This window comes from Macaca thibetana, chromosome 3 (genome assembly GCF_024542745.1).
Source record: "Macaca thibetana thibetana isolate TM-01 chromosome 3, ASM2454274v1, whole genome shotgun sequence".
Taxonomy (NCBI): Eukaryota; Metazoa; Chordata; class Mammalia; order Primates; family Cercopithecidae; genus Macaca; species Macaca thibetana.
Window position 1 is genome coordinate 150,529,962 of NC_065580.1, and position 18,792 is coordinate 150,548,753.

The window sequence follows — 18,792 nt, forward strand, 5'->3', positions numbered from 1 at the left end:
AGCCACCGCCCTGGACTCGCGCAGGCGCGCCGCTCACAGACCGTCTGCAGCTTGGGCTGCGCAGCGCGCTTCACGTCTGAGCTTCCCGCGCTCTTGAGAGCTGAGGCCCAGCGCCCCCTTGTGTGGAGCTTGTCCCCAACCGCCCCGCCCCGACGCGGGGGGCTCGGTGTGGGGTCTGACCCTCGGTGCAGGGCGCGGGGCGGGAGGCCGACCTGGGGCGGGGGGCGGGGTTGGGCCCCTCAGGGCCTGGGAAGCGACAACCCGTACGAGCCACAAAATGGCTGGGGCTTGGGGGACCCCTACCTCCTCGTGTCTTCCGTCAAATAATTCAGTTAACTTTCCCATCCGCGCTGCTCAGTGCGCGCCCTCTGCTTTCTTCTGGACAAGTGGAAGCAGAATGGTGACGTTTCTGTTTTGGGGAGAGGAAGTTTGGGGTTAAGGAGAAATGGGTGGCACTAATGCCTGTAAAACAGAAATAAAATTCGAAGCCCCACCCCCACCCCGACCCGGCCCCGGCAGCCGAGGCGGACTGGACTCCCTCCTTTACCAGGGAACCCCGAAGTTCAACCTGAGAGACTGTTCTGGCCTTGAGGGGAAGTAAGAGTTACACGTGCCTTGTTATACTTCTCCGGCATTAACATCAAGGGAGACCTTAAGTCTGATTTAAAAAAAAAAAAAATGTGGAAGGAAAATAAATCTTGGGGTCCCAAAATCATTAAGGTAAAGGGAAAAGTCAAGCTGGCAACTGCTTAGGGCAAACCTGCCTCCCATTCGGTTTAGTCATCTCTCAGCTCACTGAGGTAAATGCATATCTGATTACCACCTCTGGAGAGGCTAACCAGAAACTCAAGGGAATGCAACTGTTTGACCTGGAAGCTCCCTCTTGCCTTTGCTTCGAGTAGTGCCGCCATTCCAGACCAACCAATGTTCATCTTACATATATTAATTGATGTCTCATATCTCCCTAAAATGTGTAAAACCAAGCTGTGCTCTGACCACCTTGGGCCCATGTCATCAGGACCTCCGGAGGCCGTGTCATGGGCGTGCCTCCTTAAATTCAGCAAAATAAACTTCCTAAGTTGACTGAGATCTGACTCAGATATTTAAGGTTCACATTTTAGTAACCACAAAGCGATTCCTAGTAGAGGTGCCACTGACCTTTGACAAATCTCCTGTCAGTCCTTAGTACCAGCCTGAGCTATCTTTATGGCTCAAACCAATAGGATAATTTGCTGAGGCCTCGAAGAACCCCCTCCAGAGAATCCCTGATCCACCCAGATTTGGTCAAGATCTAGTTTATTTTGCTGTACAACTCCTTTTGTGTGTGTGGGGTGAGGGGACGGGGGTGGTTTACTCTCTTCCAACATAAGGAAGGCAAGTTTTTTCTTGCTTCAGTGACAGTGGAAGGCAGGTAACTTATGGAGTTTGAGCTCGCTTCCCACAGGAAAGATGAGGGGTTTTCTTCCCCTGCTCCTAGGATGGTAGAGAGCAATCTTCAGCCTGAGACCCATCCGTAGGTAAGTAACTGAATTGGGGTTTGTCTTGGCTAAGATTAACAACCAGCTGGTCTTAATTTCTCCTTACCATGAGTGTACTCAGTAATCTTATAAATTGTCCAATCCTTTGTTTCGCTTAACTGGTTTTTTTTGTTGTTGTTGTTTCCTTTTTTTGTTCTTTTGTCTTTTTCCCATTGAGTTTGACCAACTCTGTCTGACTTGATCAAATCCAAAGGGAAGTTCCAAATTATGAGAACCAAGGCCTCTGAACTGGGTAAGTTTCCCCCCCTCCCCACCACACACACACACACAAAAGGTCGGTGTGGTGGGGGAAGAAAAATAGCCAGCAAACGGGAAAAAAAAAAAGATTTTTTATTTTGACTACTTAAGGGACTTTTTTAATATAACAAGGCCACATTTTTGCTAGCCAGACCAACCAAAAAGAGCAATGACTGTCATCCCATGCTGCAGTTCCTTACCTAAGGATTCTGCCTTCTTTTTTTCCACCACGACAGCCTGGGTTTGGTTCCTAAATCAAGCCCTTTCTGGTTTGATACTTGGTACTTCTGAAATAACAGCAATTTGTCCTAGATGAAATATGATAATGAGATTTATTTATTTATTTAGACAGAGCCTTGCTCTGTGGCCCAGGCTGGAGTGCAGTGGCACAATCTCAGCTCACTGCAACCTCCACCTCCCAGGTTCAAGTGATTCCCATGCCTTAGCCTCCTGAGTAGCTGGGATTACAGGTATGCACCACCACGCCCAGCTCATTTTTGTATTTTTTTGGTAGAGATGGGGTTTGGTCACCATGTTGGCCAGGCTGTCTCAAACTGACCTCAAGCGATCCGCCTATCTCGGCTTCCCAAAGTGTTGGGATTACAGGTGTGAGCCACCATGCCCAGCCAGTAATGATGTAGCAGGACGAGCCGCAGACAAAACCTCTCAGACACCGAGTTGTAGAAGGACGGGCTTTATTCAGCTGGGAGCATCGGCAATCTACTGCCTTAAAATCTGAGCTCCCCGAGTGCAAAGTTTCTGTCCCTTTTAAGGGCTCACAACACTAAAGATTTCACATGAAAGGGTCGTGATTGATTTGAGCAAGCAGGCGGTACGTGACAGGGGCTGCATGCACCTGTGGTCAGAGTGAAACAGAACAGGGCAGGGAGTTTCACAGTGTTCTATACAATGTCAGGAATATCGGTTTCTAAGTCATGAGTTGATTTTTAACTACTGGATTTAGGCCAGGCAGACCCAGGCCTGTTTCCAGGCCTGGCACCGGGCTGCCTGTCTTTGGTTTTACTTCCTTGTTTTTTTCTTAAAACAGGTACTGAGTATAAAACAATATAAAACAATATGAGAGGGTCTCTCTCCTCAAAGAGTTTTAAAAAGTTTTTTTTTTAAGGAGCTCAATGGTTAAAAGTCAGCTTAATTAGAAGCTAACATCCAACATGTGTGTGTATGTGTGCCTGTGTGTGTGTTTGTATTTAAAAGGCCTTCAGGTTTTGGTTTTTGTGTTTTTGTTTTTGTTTTTCTCTTCTAGGACCTTGTCTTTTTGAGCAAAAGTTTTTTTTCTTAGTTGACTGGCTTCTGTTTTCTTCATTTACTTCTGCCGTCTCTTCTTCCTCTTGCACCCTCTGCTTCATGAGGAACCTAATATAGTTTATAATACCCAGGGTTCCTTACAGAAAATGGAGAAGGTACCAGATTCCCCTTGGAGGAGAAACCTGTTTCCTTATGGAACCGCAAGAGCGTAAACAGACAAGTTCATCTCAGCTCTTAAACTGCTTGCTTTTGTATGGTGTTACCTAATTTTTTAACTAAAATAGTTACTGCAACAGAGGCTACTCTTGAATTCTTGAGGAATAGTGTAGTTTAGACGCATAGAAATGTCTTTGTTAAAAAAAAATTTTAAGTGCAGTGCAAAAGCATGACCTGGTCTAACCTCACAATAATTTTCGCTTTTTGGAGACCCAGGATTCTGTGTAGGGTCTGCCCAGAGCTCAGAGATCCAGTTAAAATATAGGTAGTCTCTATCTAAATAAAATTGGTCTCCTTATACAATCCTGTGATAGATTTTCATAATTTTATGTTTCATTTGGCATCCATCTTTAATCTGTCTTTAGCACCACCAGACTTTTTCTCTGTGTACCTTGAAATGTAAATTTTGCTATCTAATTTTTCGTCTAAGAGTTTCTTTCAATATGCGGATTTAGGGCTATTTAGCTGACAATTTCCGGGGCAGTGACACAGGTTATTGACAGTTTGCAAGTCTAAGATAGAAAAAAAAAAAAGGAGGTCTTAGGAATGTATAAGATGTGCTTCTATCGGTATACCTAATACCTCTATGTAATTTATGTGTTGTGTACCCATGTTTCTCTATTAAAAAATATAAAAGAGCTCTAATTAATTGGCTTAAAGAAAAATAAAAGTGCTCAAATAAAATACTTTATTAGAAAAAGGGGAAGACTAGTCAAATGTTAAGTTTACTTAAAGTCTTTAATAAATAAGTTAACTTTAAAATTAGTGGCAAAGTAATATTAGAAATGTCTTAAGAATTGCCAGCATACATTTTTGTTTGTATTTATTTATCAAGCAATTTCCTACTTATCCCTGCCAATTACTATAAGGTGTCAACATTTGGCATAGGGGTTACAAAAGGAAGAACATAAATGGCCTGATGGAGCTGAAAAACACAGCATGAGAACTTCATGAAGCATACACAAATATCAACAGCCAAATCAATCAGGTAAAAGAAAGGATATCAGAGACTGAAGATCAGCTTAATGAAATAAAGTGTGAAGACAAGATTAGAGAAAAAAAGAATGAAAAGAAATGAACCATTCTCAAAACAAGCTATTAATGCGGCCAACAAACATAAAAAAAGCTCTTCATCACTGGTCATTAGAGAAATGCAAATCAAAACCACAATGAGATACCATCTCACACCAGTTAGAATGGTAATCATTAGAAAGTCAGGAAACACGGTGGCTCAAGCCTGTAATCCCAGCACTTTGGGAGGCCGAGACGGGCAGATCACGAGGTCAGGAGATCGAGACCATCCTGGCTAACACGGTGAAACCCCGTCTCTACTAAAAAGTACAAAAAAACTAGCCAGGCGAGGTGGCGGGCGCCTGTAGTCCCAGCTACTCGGGAGGCTGAGGCAGGAGAATGGCGTGACCCCAGGAGGCAGAGCTTGCAGTGAGCTGAGATCTGGCCACTGTACTCCAGCCTGGGCGACAGAGCAAGACTCCGTCTCAAAAAAAAAAAAAAAAAAATCAGGAAACAACAGATGCTGGAGAGGATGTGGAGAAATAGGAACTCTTACGCTGTTAGTGGGAGTGTAAATTAGTTCAACCATTGTGGAAGACAGTGTAACGGTTCCTCAAGGATCTAGAACCAGAAATACAATTTGACCCAGCAATCCCATTACTGGGTATATACCCAAAGGATTATAAATAATTCTACTATAAAGACACATGCACACATATGTTTATTGCAGCACTGTTTACAATAGCAAATACTTGGAACCAACCCAAATGCGCGTCAGTGATGGACTGGATAAAGAAAATGTGGCATATATACACCATAGAATACTATGCAGCCATAAAAAGGATGAGTTCATGTCCTTTGCGGGGACATGGATGAAGCTGGAAACCAACATGCTCAGCAACTAACACAGGAACAGAAAACCAAACCCTGCATGTTCTCACTCATAACTGGGAGTTGAACAGTGAGAACATGTGGACACAGGGAGGGGAATATCACACACCAGGACTTGTCAGGGGGTGGGGGGTTAGGGGAGGGATAGCACTAGGAGAAATGCCTAATGTAGATGGTGGGTTAATGGGTGCAGCAAACCACCATGGCAAGTGTATATGTAATAAACCTGTACATTCTGCACATGTATCCCAGAACTTAAAGTATAATGATAAAAAAAGAAAAATCTGCTGATGTATAATTCTAAGCCTAAGAAAAAATATCCATTACAAAGGAAGTCAAAATAAATTCATTTTCAGATAAACGGAATTTGACTGAAGGAAACATGCACTAAGAAGCTAAAAGAAGAACTTCAGGCTAAAATAAGATAATCTCATAACTGCAGGAAGGACAGAAGAGTACTAGAAAGTGTAAATAAATGGATAAATATATTTTTTAAATTTGTCCTTAAATCAACAATTATTATGACTTGTGAGGTTTATCATGTGTAGAGGTGGAATATATGCCAACAGCCGCACACAGAGCAAAGGGGATAAATAAACTATCGTAATGTGCTGGATCTTTGTTAGGACAAAGCAAAAGTATTCTAATAACTTCAGGCAGGTCAAGAGTGCATATTGAGCTCTCGAAAACTACAATGATGTATGACAAAAAGCAAAATAGAAGATAAAAGAAAAAAATAAATTTAAAAAATGGAAAAGAAAACATTAAGAGAGTACTACAGAAATAAAAGACAAGACAAATGATAAATAAACAGCAATGCAGCAAACCACCATGGCACATGTGTACCTGTGTAACAGACCTTCACGTTCTACACATGTATCCCAGAACTTAAAGTATAATTAAAAAAAATAAAAATAAACAGCAAGATGGCAGACTTAAACCCAACTATATTTCTAACAACATTAAATGTAAAGATAGAAAACATGCCAATTTTTTTTTTTTTGAGACAGAGTCTAGCCCTGTCGCTCAGGCTAAAGTACAGTGGCACAATCTCAGCTCACTGCAACCTCTGCTTCCTGGGTTCAAACGATTCTCATGCCTCAGCTTCCCGAGTAGCTGGAATTAAAGGCGTGCAGCACCCTTCCCAGCTAATTTTTTTTTTTTCTGTATGTTTAGTAGAGATTAGGTTTCACTATGTTGGTCTGCCTGATCTTCAACTCCTGACCTCAAGTGATTCACCCACCTCAGCCTCCCAAAGTGCTGGGATTACAGGTGTGAGCCACCATGCCCGGCCAATGCCAATATTCTTAAGTATCTCTTTTAGAGATTTGACTAAATGATAGTTATAAGAAACATACTTTACCTATAAAGAAACATTTAGTTGAAAGTAAAAGAATGGGGGAGGCAATACCACACCAACACAAACCATACTGATATTGTAAAAAGCAGACTTTACCAACGGTATTACCAAAAATAAAAGAATTATTTCATAATGATAAACTGTCAATTCAGTAGAAAGAAATAGCAGCCCCAAATTTGTGTGTCTATAACATAGCTTCAAAATATAAAATCCAGAAATTCAAAAATTAATATAACTCAAAGGAGAAATAGAACCATCCATAATTGTAGTTGGGGGATTTAACACACCTATCACATAACTCAGAACAAGAAGGCAGACAGCAGAGATTCAAACAGCTCATTTAACCAACATGACACACGTCATGTTGGCTTACATCATGAGACTTACGTATGTACACAAATATATAAAATCAGTATATCCACTTCATCCACCCCTAGCAGAGTGCATGTTATTTTCAGGTACACGTGGAACATGTGTGGCTATTCTGGGGACATTCCCCATGGCAAGGACTGAGGGCTGCCTGTAGGAACTCAGTGAGACTGTCAGCCAACAGCCAGCAAGAACTAAGGACCTCAGTCCTACAACCTCAAAAAACAATTCTTCCAACAACCAGGTATGGCTGCTTGTTTTCTATCTGATGATAGCTGGTTTTCATACAATAGTCTGCTCAGGCTGCCTTAACAAAATGCCACAGACTAGGAGGCTTAAACAACAGAAATTTATTTTCTCACAGTTCTGGAGGCTGGAAGTGCATGATCAAGGTGCCAGCAAATTAGATTTCTGGTGAGGGCTCTCTTTCTGGCTCGTAGACAGCCACCTTCTTGCTGTGTCCTCAAATGGCCTTTCCACTGTGTGCATGCAATGAGAGCACTCCAGTATCTGTTCCTCTTCTTATAAGGGCACCAGATTAGGTGCTATCAGATTAGCGACCTGCCCTGGATGCTGATCCTCCACATTGACTTCTAATTAACCCCAGTTCCTGAAATGCCTGTAAGATTTGTATTTTAACTACTGATCCTTGTGTAAAAGCATGCACTTACTGCCCTTAGGGCAAAACAACCTTGACATTATCTTACTTACCATACAGTTATCCTACACATCGCCTCTGAAGCCTGCATACTCTTCCCCTATGGTCTATAAGCCCTGGGTCTGGGAGGGTAACAGTGAGGAGATCCACCCGCTTCCCTCACTGCTGCCTAAGACACAGACATAGCTTCTGTTCATAAGTCCCTGTTAAATGTTCCTAAGAAACTGGATTTGTCAGCCTCTTTCTTCAGCCTCTCAGCCTCCTCGGTCTTTGGGGGTAGGTTTGCATAGACCTGCTCACCTTGGAATACCTTGCTAAGGGCTCTATCTTCCAATACAGTCACATTGGGGATTGGGGTCAACATATGAATTTGGAGGTAGGGGACATAATTCAGTCCCTGATATGGTTTGGCTGTGTCTCCACCCAAATCTCATCTTGAATTTTAGTTCCCATAATCCACATGTGTGGTGGGAGGGACCCTGTGGGAAGTCACTGAATCATGGGGGTGGCTACCCCCATGCTGTTCTCATAATAGTGAGTCAGTTCTCATGAGATCTGATGATTTTTATAAGGGGCTTTTCCTCCTTTGCTCAGCACTTCTCCTTCCTGCTACCCTGTAAAGAAGGTGCCTTTCTTCCCCTTCATCTTTCGCCATTATTGTAAATTTCCTGAGGTATCCAAAGCCATGAGGAACTGTGAGTCAATTTTTTTCTTTATAAATTACCCAGCCTCAGGTGTTTCTTTATAGCAGCATGAGAATGGACTAATATGTAAATAATGTGTGGCTAGAGAGTAAGCTGTGGTGCTTTTTTTTGTTTTTTTTTCCCAATGGCTGTACATTCTTTGACATCTTCCCACTGAGAAACAGCATCCACCTTCGTTCCCCTTGGTCTTGGGCTTGTAATGTCTGCTGTAGTCACTAAGTTGCGAGGCCTGCAGTGGCTCCCAAGGCAGCTCAGGAAAGGCCATGCAGCTCTCTCAGTCCTCTAGGAATGCAGGCTCTTGGGACACTCCTCAGAATCCAGCCTCTCAGAGACACCATGCACAGTGCTGCAGATGTCAGTCCCAGCTGAGCCCAGCCTTCATGTTCTCTCCTACCTGGTGCTACGTGACCTCGGGATGGTTCTACCCCAGCCGCAGAGCCACAGCTGTTCTGTCTCCCCAGCTGAGGTCCTAGACACGGAGCCACACCAGCACCCTGTGCCAATCAATCATGCTGTAGGAGAAAAATAAAACAGCTGATGCTTTTACGCTATTAGATAGTGGTTGCTTATGCCGCAATAGTAACTGGAACAGAATCGGGTACTTTGAAGTGGGATGCTACCATGACAAAAGCCAAAAAACATGGGGGGTTGGCTGTGGGACTCAGCCCCAGAGAAGAGGTTGGCAGGCATGAGAAGGCAGCTGGCAAGGGACTGAGGAAAAGCAAGTGAAGTAAAGAAGGCTCTTGTCATTGAATGACTGGCTTCTTTCACCTGCACATCATGAGGAATGATTAGGGAGAGAGGCACTGTAGGGAAAGAGGCATTGGAGAAGGAATGATGGGGTTTTCAAACAGAACTTATAAAAACATGAAGGAGCCAGGATTTGCTGGGCTCAACAATGAAACTATTTTTCATCCACAGTTTCTCCCAGCAGAAGATTCTCAAAGAATGAAAGGGCTCAGAGCAAAGTTGGGACCCGCAGCCCTGTAGGGAATATGCGGGTTCAGAGCAGACACGAAGTTAAGGGTTGAATTATAAAACCCTCTGTTAAGATGCAGAAAGAGTTCAATTGGTGTCTTGCCAGCCTTTTCAGATGCAAAGGACCTCCCAGGGACCGTATGCATGTGCCTCCCAGGTCCCTATTAAGGAGACCTTCTGGGAATCTTAAGAGCATTGTTCCACAACAGCCACACACGGACCCCCAATAGTAAAGAGACTATTTAAAAGAGATCTGGGGTGCAGGTTTTGTCTAATGGAGTGAACTTCAATAAAATTCATAGAAAACCCACAAAGTTATTAAGGGAAGTGTACTAGAAAAAATAAGAGCAGCCTGCGTTTGTGGTTGAGCAGTCTTAGCCTGTAGAAATTCAGGGGCCCACTGGCCTCCTTTCATTTTGTGCTATCTGGTTCTTTTAATCCAAGCTGGCTTTTATTTTCTTCTCAGGTGCCTAGAGAATCAGTCCCTGGAGCAACACTGGGCCCTAATGGCAGACCTGTTGACCTGGGTCAGGTTGGATTTCAGAATCTCTGCAGACTGCCTGCTTTTTGCCTCAGTTTTGCCCTTCTGAGTGGCAGGGGCCGAGGTATCTGTCTTATCTCCATCCCCATTAGACATAGGGTGAAGAGGTGGGGTCAGGTGCTTGGCTCTTGAGGTCACAAGTCTGTGGATTGAGAAGGAAACACATTGAAGAGGTTGTGTCTGAGGAGCCGTGCCCATAGAGCCTCACCCCGCATGGACTTGGTTAGGTGGTGAGACTTGGAGTTCTGGCTGCCATAATGGCATGAGGCCATGGGTGTCTGGGTGAGTCTATTTTGAATGTGTGGGGGGTGCAGCCAGAGGGCAGAATGTATTTTCCAAAGTTAGCCATAGCGATTTCAGCAATCCTTCCCACATGCTCTGCTCTTGCCATTTCTCCATCAAGAAGTGGAGTCTGGCTGGGCATGGAGGCTCATGCCTGTAATCCCAACATTTTGGAAGACTAAGGCAAGTGGATCACTTGAGGCCAGGAGTTTGAGCAGCCTGGTCAACATGGTGAAACCCCATCTCTACTAAAATTACAAAAATTAGCCAGGTGTGGTGGTGCATGCCTGTAATCCCAGCTACTCAGGAGCTGAGGTACAAGAATCACTTGAACACTAGAGAAGGAGGCTGGAGTGAGCTGAGATTGCACCACTGCACTCCAGTCTGGGCAATAGAGCGAGACTCTGTTTCAAAAACAAAAACAAAAAAAAGCAGAGTAAAAGCACCTCCTTGATTCAGCGCAGGGTGTTTCCTCCTGCTCCGATACACGACAGCAGCATTTCATGTGGTTGGGACTTGGACTGTGGAGGCAGGCCCAGGTTCAAATCCTGGCTTTGACACTGAATGATGCAACCTGGGTGAACTAGTTCTCTGAGCCTCAGTTTCCCCCATGATGATGAAGAAACACATGTTTCCTATGCAGGCTGAGGCTCTGAAGCCTGCTAAGCTCCTTTCCCCACTAAGGGGAGGTCCTCATTTATGCCATTGCCCAGGTTTCCTTTACATGTGACTTGTCACATGGTGCTCTGGAGCCCTGTCCTTGGAGACTCACACCCCTGTGACCAGGATGGGGCCAGGGCTGTGCTTAATCAGGTGACTGTCCAAGGAGCCCCCTTCCACCTCCAGAGTTCGGAACTCAGTGTCTTACCTTCCTCCCAGGAACCAGAGCACACTGAACACCCAGGACCTGGCAGGGCACCTGAAGGCCAACATGTTGCGGGGCATTGGAGCACACGAGTCCCACTCCAGGGGCAGGAGTAGTTGTCACTTGAGTTGCAACATCTGTCCCTAAGAGAGTCCCTGTGAGGCCTGGCTCCTTGGTGTGCTGAGCAACTGACCTGATCCCACACTCTTCTACCCAAAGAGGCCTCTGGAGCCTTCCTACGGCCAAGGGACCTGGCCAGCTGCACAGGCTGAAGACAGAACGAGCTCAGCCAGGGCTCCGTGAACAGGTGTCCTTCTGTGGTCATCATCACGGCAGCAGCAAGGTCAGGGTGGGGTGTCAGCATGGGGTGTGCACTCTCTCATCCCGGGCATCTGAGTTTTTTGTTTTAAAAGTTGTGATCACCAAGACACTGTCCTTGTCTACCTCTGCTTCTCATGGTCCCAGCTGTGGGGGGACGCACAGCCAAGTGGGCCTCGCCTGGGGAAGGGAGGTGCACCCATGTGACTCAGGCAAACACGACCCCTGGGCCTCGTTCCAGGGAACCCCAAAGGCAGAGTTCAGAAGATTGCAATTAATTTTATAAATTAATACACAATAACAGATCATTAATTTTAAATGTTGAACTTAAGGTTAATACATATGTTACAGGAATTACATCAGGAATTGATTTTATTATGGAGTCTGAATAAGTTTTAATTCCAAAAACAGTGTATTCCTCCTGTGATTTAAGTTTTATTTACGTTAGCACTCAATAGAACTACTAGTTGCTAAATACACCTGTGGATGTATTCCAGTTACCCTAAAAATTGAAATATAGTGCCAGGTTATTCACAGTGTTTTCAACTTAAAGTTTGTTTTTTAAAAAAAAAAGAGGTTATTGTTCTGCAGTAGCAAAACTGCTAGGAATTGAGCTTCTAGATTTTTTAAAATTTTATTTATTTATATATATATATTTTTAGATGGAGTTTCATTCTTGTTGCCCAGGCTGGAGTGCAATGGTGCAGTCTCAGCTCACTGCAACCTCTGCCTCCTGGGTTCAGGCAATTCTCCTGCCTCAGCCTCCCTGGCAGCTGGGATTACAGGAGCCTGGCTAATTTTTTTGTATTTTTAGTAGAGACGGGGTTTTACCATGTTGGCCAGGCTGGTCCTAAACTCCTGACCTCAGGTGATCTGCCTACCTTGGCCTCCCAAAATGCTGGGATTACAGGTGTGAATCACTGTGCCCAACCGAGCTTCCAGATTTCAGGTTCTCAGCTTTCCTCTTCTCTTGTTTGGTACATTCTTTATTTAAATCGCTAAAATAAAATAACTCGTTTCCACCTCCTGGGTCGTTGCCGTGGAGGTGGTTCAATTCCACAAAGGCATTTTTACAGTCAAGGCGTATGCATCCTCACTTGTTAAACAGAGTTTGTTTGTTTGTTTTTTGAGACAGAGTTCTCTCTCTGTGGCCCAGGCTGGAGTGCAGTGGCAGGATCTCTGCTCACTGCAACCTCCGTCTCCCGAGTTCAAGGGATCCTCCTGCCTCAGCCTCCCAAGTAGCTGGGACTACAAGAATGTGCCACCACGCCTGGCTAATTTTTGTATTTTTAGTAGAGACAGGGTTTCACCATGTTGCCCAGGCTGTCTCAAACTCCTGACCTCAAGTGATCCGCCCGCCTCAGCCTTCCAAAGTGCTGGGATTACAGACGTGAGTTAAGTAGTTCGAACAATCAATTGATTAGGCTTTTGTGGCTGCTCACTTGTGCATGTGGCCAAGTACTGTGCTGTCCTGGCCCACAGCGTCCTACAGGAAGGGATGGGCCGTAAGACGTGGGATCTTCTGAAGTCGTCAAATGAAAAACACTCCTGTTGAGTGAGAAAACAAATAGGCTAATCTTGTGATTTTTAAAAAATTTAAACTGACATGATTTTATTGCAAATTTCCAAGAATCCTTAAAAGTTATAAAAAGTATAACCAAAATAAATATCTGTGGCAGAGTTCTACAAAAGACAAAACTCAGTTTTCCTTTTGAGATCTTGCCCCAGCATCAGTTCAAACACTTCCTCTCATATTTCACCAGGACTCAATTCCTGAGCAAGAAACAGCAAGAAACAGCAAGTGCCATGAAAAGCGGCTTTGTGTGGGGTGGGCTCTTCACACTCCAATCTCCAGTTCCTTCTCAAAGCTTCGAAAAAAAGTTGAAAAATGAAAACAAAAGCCCTGCTGTGTTGAGCTGGGCTCTGGCGTTGCCATGGACCCAGGGCAAACAGCGATGCTCCCGCTCTGCCCCCAGCTCAGCTCACACTGGGCCTGCACTTCTGGAAGGGAGCACGGACTTCGGAATGACTGGTTAGAACCCAAATGAATTCATGGAATGTGACATGGTTCAAAAATAATAAAACGTGATACCCATGAAATGCTGATATTCTGTCTCAATTTGCCAGATTGGGGCCTCCTGGATTCAGAGTATTCTAAAGTAGCCGGCAGGTTCACTCTGCCCTTTTAGACCTAATGTATCTGGCTTAGAAAGCAGTCTCTGTCCCTCTGCTATTTGCTGTTCTTTGCTTTGCCTGGTCTGACTCCCGCCCCAGGAGTCCTCCTGACAGCTCCAGGTTCTGCAGACAAGAGCAGTAACTTTTATAATAATCATAATGACTCCCACGTGAGTGCATTGGGCTCTTCACATGTGTCTCTCTGTGTGCACATGCATGTGCATGTCATTTCTGGGCACTTCACGTGTGTCTGTATGTGTGCACGTGTATGTGCATGTCAATTTCCTTTACTACTCCGACAGCCCTCTCAGGGGTGCAGCTTTTTCCCTCTTTTACTCAGGCTGAGAAAGGTTGTCGTTTGACAAGGTATGTTCAGAGGTCGGATCTGAACCCAGCTCCAAGGCTCCAGCACCCAAGCCCTGACCCCACGGCTGCCTGCTGGCTGGGAGTGGCATTCTTTAGAACAGGAAAGGCAGTGAGTTCTCATTGCATCAATACTTGCATTTGCTACAACAGAAGCTTTTTGTCTCTTCTTCGCATTCCTTCAGAACACAAGCCTCCTTTTCTGCCTGTGGCCATCAGTCACTGGAATCAGCCTCGTGAGTGGCTTGGTGGCGGATGGCACCGTCCTTTGTGGGAGAAAACAATGTTGCTGCCCAGGCCTTTCTGGAATGACCTCTTCCCACCCCCTGACCAGCCCCAGCAAGGCCCGGGGCTGGCTGCCTAGTTGATTGGAGCCAAGAGTCTGCTGAATGGATGAAGGGAGAAGGGACATCCAAGCGACTGAAGAAGATCTTAACAGAAGATTTATACATTCAAATAGAGGTCCCTGTTGACCCACAAGCTCCTTCATGCTCTGTCCTGGGCAGGCAGCACTGTTGCTTGGGAAGGAGAGCCCCTTCCTGTCATGGCAGGTCGTCATCTGGGAACCTGGAGCCACATCAACCCATTTCCCTCCATCTGCAGACTAGACAGAGGGTGAACCACATGGGTGCCTTTGGCATTCAAGGTGTAGTAGACTAGACACCATGGGCCTTGAGCCTCCATCACCCCCTCCACCCCCTCCCAATTATCTCCAAAGTTTCACAGGCTGCAATGCCAGGCAGCTCTCCACAATGCCATGACCACTAGTCAAGTGATGGCTCTTGGCCACAGAGTCATGGCAGCGTTGCTCACAATGGCACCTTTCTTCCCAAGCCAAAGAGTGCATGTTCTCACTCTCCGGGGAAACACCGTGGTGATTGCTCTCCAGCAACCAGCTGCCTCTTGGCACCCTTGTTGTCTCCTTAAGCTTTTTTATTATTGGGAGGAACAGGTGGTACATATTTTTTTGCAGGTGGACTAGTGACATTTGTGATATTATATTACTTTGGGGATTTTTTATCTTCAGAAAGTACTCATTTTTTGTTTCCAGTTCAACATATAAGGAGCTAAGAAATCTTTGCTCCATTCTAACAGCAAGTAAAAAGCTGAACAAACTGAAAAATTAATCCACTAGAGAAGTTAGATCCAGTAGAGAAGTGAGGTTACAGGACAAACTATTGTTCCCAACATTGGAGAGACAGACAAGTGGGTAGAGAGAATCACAACTTATCTCCAGCAGAAACCTCCAGTGCCAGGGTAGGAAAACCTGAAAAATTGCTGGAGGCTTAGTGCTGCAAGTCTGAGGGACAAAAACTCCAAGAGGACCCCCGTCCTGAGGGCCCCTACACTTTTGTGAATTTTACCTCCAGGAGCTTGACCAGGTCCTCACAGTGATTATTGGAGAAAAATTCCCTTGTGCTTCGGCAGGGGGAAGAAAAAAGGAACCATCTTGAGATAGGGCATTTTGTCCTTAACAATGTCTGTCCTCAGGAGTCTGTTTTATCCCAGCCAAACTGGCTAGGTTACATCAGAGCCTGACCTACCAACTCCAGGTGGCTCCAGACTTCCATGCAGGTGAAAGGAAATACACAATTCCAGCCGCCTGCAGTCATCCTGTCCCACCTACAGGATAGAGGAGCATTTGTGAAGGTCACAATTCAGGGGGGCAGGGTCACCACAGACCTAGACCTACTCGTAGGATTGTAGAATGCTTTCCCTCCCCCACACCTACCACCACATCACTAAAGGTCTTTTGACAGCAGTTCCTTCTAGGCAGACTTCATTTCCAGCCTTCAAAAAACATTACAAGGTACACTAAAAGACAAAAACTAGTTTGAAGAGCCTAAAAAAGCATCACAAGCAGATCAGATATGGCAGGAATGCTGAAATTATCAAACCAGGAATTTTGAAAAGCTACGAGTAGTATGTTAAGGGATGTAACAGAAAAAGCAGATGGCATGCAAGAGTGGATGGGCAACAAAAGCAGAAAGATGGAAATTCTAAGAAATAATCAAACATAAATGCTAGAGTTTGAAAACCATTGTAACAGAAATGAAGAATCCCTTTGATGGAGTCATTGGTAGACTCATGGCTGAGGAAAAAATCTCTGAGAGCTTGAGAACATGACAATAAAAACTTCCAAAACTAAAAAACAAAGAGAATAAAAGCTGGGGAGGAAAAGCAGAACATAATATCCTATAACAATGGGATAGCTACAAAAGGTGTAACATACACATAATGAGAACAAAAGGAGAAGAAAGAGAGAAAGGAACAGACGCAATATGCGAAGCAATAATGACTGAGAATTTCCCCAAGATTAATGTGAGATACCAAATCACAGATCCAGGAAGCTCAGAGAACACAAATAGAATAAATGCCCGTTCCCCCCTAGAACTAAACATATCATATTCAAGCTTCGGAAAATCATAAAGGAAAAAATCTCAAAAGAAACCAGAGAAAATAAACACCTTACCATAGAGAAGCATGATAAAAATTACATCTAACTTCTCCTCAAAAACTATGCAAGCAAGAAGAAGATGGAATGAAATATAGTCATATATCACTTAATGTTGGGGATACATACTGAGAAATGTTTTATTAGGCAATTTTGTCCTTATGCGAACATCATACAGTTACACAAACCTAGCTGGTATAGCCTAGTATCCACCTAAGCTGTATGATACAGCCTATTGCTTCTAGGCTACAAACTTGTCCAATATGTTACTACTGTATATTGTAGGCAATGAAACACAATAGTAAGTATTTTTACATCTAACCATAGAAACGGTACAGTAAACATATGGTATAAAGGATTTTAAACGGTACACCCATATGGGGCATTTATGATGAATGGAGTTTGCAGAACTGGAAGTTGTTCTGGGTGAGTTAGTGCTTGACTGGTGAGTGAATGTGAATGCCCAGGGCATTACTATACTCTACTGCAGACTTATAAGTATTAATGTACTCTAGTGTAGTAGTACTACTAATGTAGTAGTATTACTAGAGTAGTAGTACTTACAAGCATTACCGTATTCTACTGCAGACTTATAAGCATCACTGTAGTCTACTGTAGGCTTATAAGCACTGTACACTTAGGCTACGCTAAATTTATTTATTTATTTATTTATTTATTTATTTATTTATTTTAGAGATAGGGTCTCACTGGATTGCCCAGACTGTTCTTGAACTCTTGGCCTCAAGCAATCCTCCTGCCTTGGCCTCCCAAAGTGCTAGGATTAGAAGCTTGAGCCTCTGCATCCAGTCATACATTAAATTTATTTTAAAATATTCTTCCCAGGCATGGTGGCTCACGTCTATAATCCCAGCACTTTGGGAGGCTGAGGTGGGCAGATCACTTGAGGTCAGGAGTTTGAGACCAGCCTGGTCAACATGGTGAAACACTGTCTCTACTAAAAATACAAAAATTAGCTGGGTGTGGTGGCACACACCTGTAATCCCAGCTGCTTGGGAGGCTGAGGCAGGAGAATCACTTGAACCCAGGAGGTGGAGGTTGTAGTGAGCCAAGATATTGCACCACCGCACTCCAGCCTGGGCAACTGAGCAAGACTCCATCTCAAAAAACAAACAAACAAAAAAACCAAAAATATTATTATTTCTTCAATAATAAATTAAACTTAGCTTACCATAACTTGTTTACTTTATAAACTTTTTTCTCATGACTTATTTGTAATAATAGTTAGCTTAAAATACAAACACATTGTACAGCTATACAAAAATATTTTCTTTCTTTATATCCTTAATCTATAAGCTTATTTCTATTTTTAACAATTTTTAAATTTTTTCCTTTTTTTTTTTTTTTTTTTTTTTTAACTGAAACACACACACATTAGCCTAAGCCTACACAGGTCAAAACTATCAATAGCACTGTCTTCCACCTCTACATCGCATCTTTCCCCACTGGAATGTCTTCAAGGGCAATAAGACATATGGAGCTGTCATTCTCTGCAGCACCTTCTTCTAGAATATGTCCCAAAGGACCTGCTCAAGGCTATTTTACTGGTAACTAACTGTTAACTAACTTTACATATATATATATATATACACACACACACACACACACATATATGGGTGTGTGTGAATATACATACATTATAGAAAGAGTACCGTCTAAAATAACAATACAATGTTATTGTATAGTAAATACATAAACCAGTAAGATGGTCATTTATGATAGTTGTCAAGTATTAGGTATCGTACATAATTTAATGTACTATACTTTTATGTGACTTGTAGCACAGTAGGTTTGTTTACACCACTATAACCACAGACACATGAGTAATGCATTGCTCTACAATGTTATGATGGCTACAACATCACTAGGCAATAGAAATTTTTCATTCCATTATAATCTATGAGACTACCATTGCATATGCAATGTCATTGACCAAAATGTTGTTACATGACACATGGTTATATTTAAAGTGTTGTGAAAATAAACCCTCTGATATGGTTTGGCTATGTTCCCACCCACATCTCATCTTGAATTGTAATCCCCATGTGTCATGGGAAGGACCTGGTGTGAGGTAATTAAATCATAGGGGGCGGTTACCTCCATGCTGCTGTTCTCATGACAGTGAGTTCTCATGAGATCTGATGGTTTTATAAGGGGCTTTTTCCTCTTTTGTTTGGCACTTCTCCTTGCTGCCACCATGTGAAGAAGAATGTGTTTGCTTCCCCTTCTGCCATGGTTGTAAGTTTCCTGAGGCCTCCCCAGCCATGCTAAACTGTGCGTCAATTAAACCTCTTTCCTTTATAATTTACCCACTCTCAGGTATGTCTTTATTAGCAGTGTAAGAACAGACTAATACACCCACCAACATAGAATTCTGTGCTCTGCAAAACTATCCTTCAAAAGTAAAGGAGAAATAGACTTTCTGAGACAAACAAAAATTGTTGCTAATAGATATGAAGAAATGTTAAAAGAAGTTCTCCAGAGAAAAAGAAAATGATATTTTAGAAACTCAGGTCTAAGCTAACATCATGATGACAGGATCAAATC

At 43.5% G+C, this 18,792-nt stretch overlaps 1 protein-coding gene and 1 long non-coding RNA gene across 43 annotated transcripts in view; both read left to right on the top strand.

Annotated features, from left to right (window-relative positions):
* S100B (S100 calcium binding protein B) overlaps positions 1 to 18,792 on the top strand; it is a 153,482-nt gene that overhangs the window by 116,553 nt on the left and 18,137 nt on the right. Inside the window, exon 1 of one of the 42 annotated variants that reach the window (XM_050784379.1) lies at positions 158 to 161. The exons of 35 other annotated variants lie outside the window; for them this stretch is intronic. The gene's annotated coding sequence lies outside the window, so the exon portion shown is untranslated. 6 more of the 42 variants (XM_050784389.1, XM_050784394.1, XM_050784358.1 and 3 more) reach the window with 6 other exon arrangements.
* On the top strand, positions 20 to 13,491 carry LOC126950609 (uncharacterized). Its single transcript, XR_007724226.1, has 4 exons — positions 20 to 173; positions 1,396 to 1,517; positions 9,695 to 9,833; positions 12,998 to 13,491. It is a non-coding gene; the product is annotated as an uncharacterized LOC126950609 (long non-coding RNA).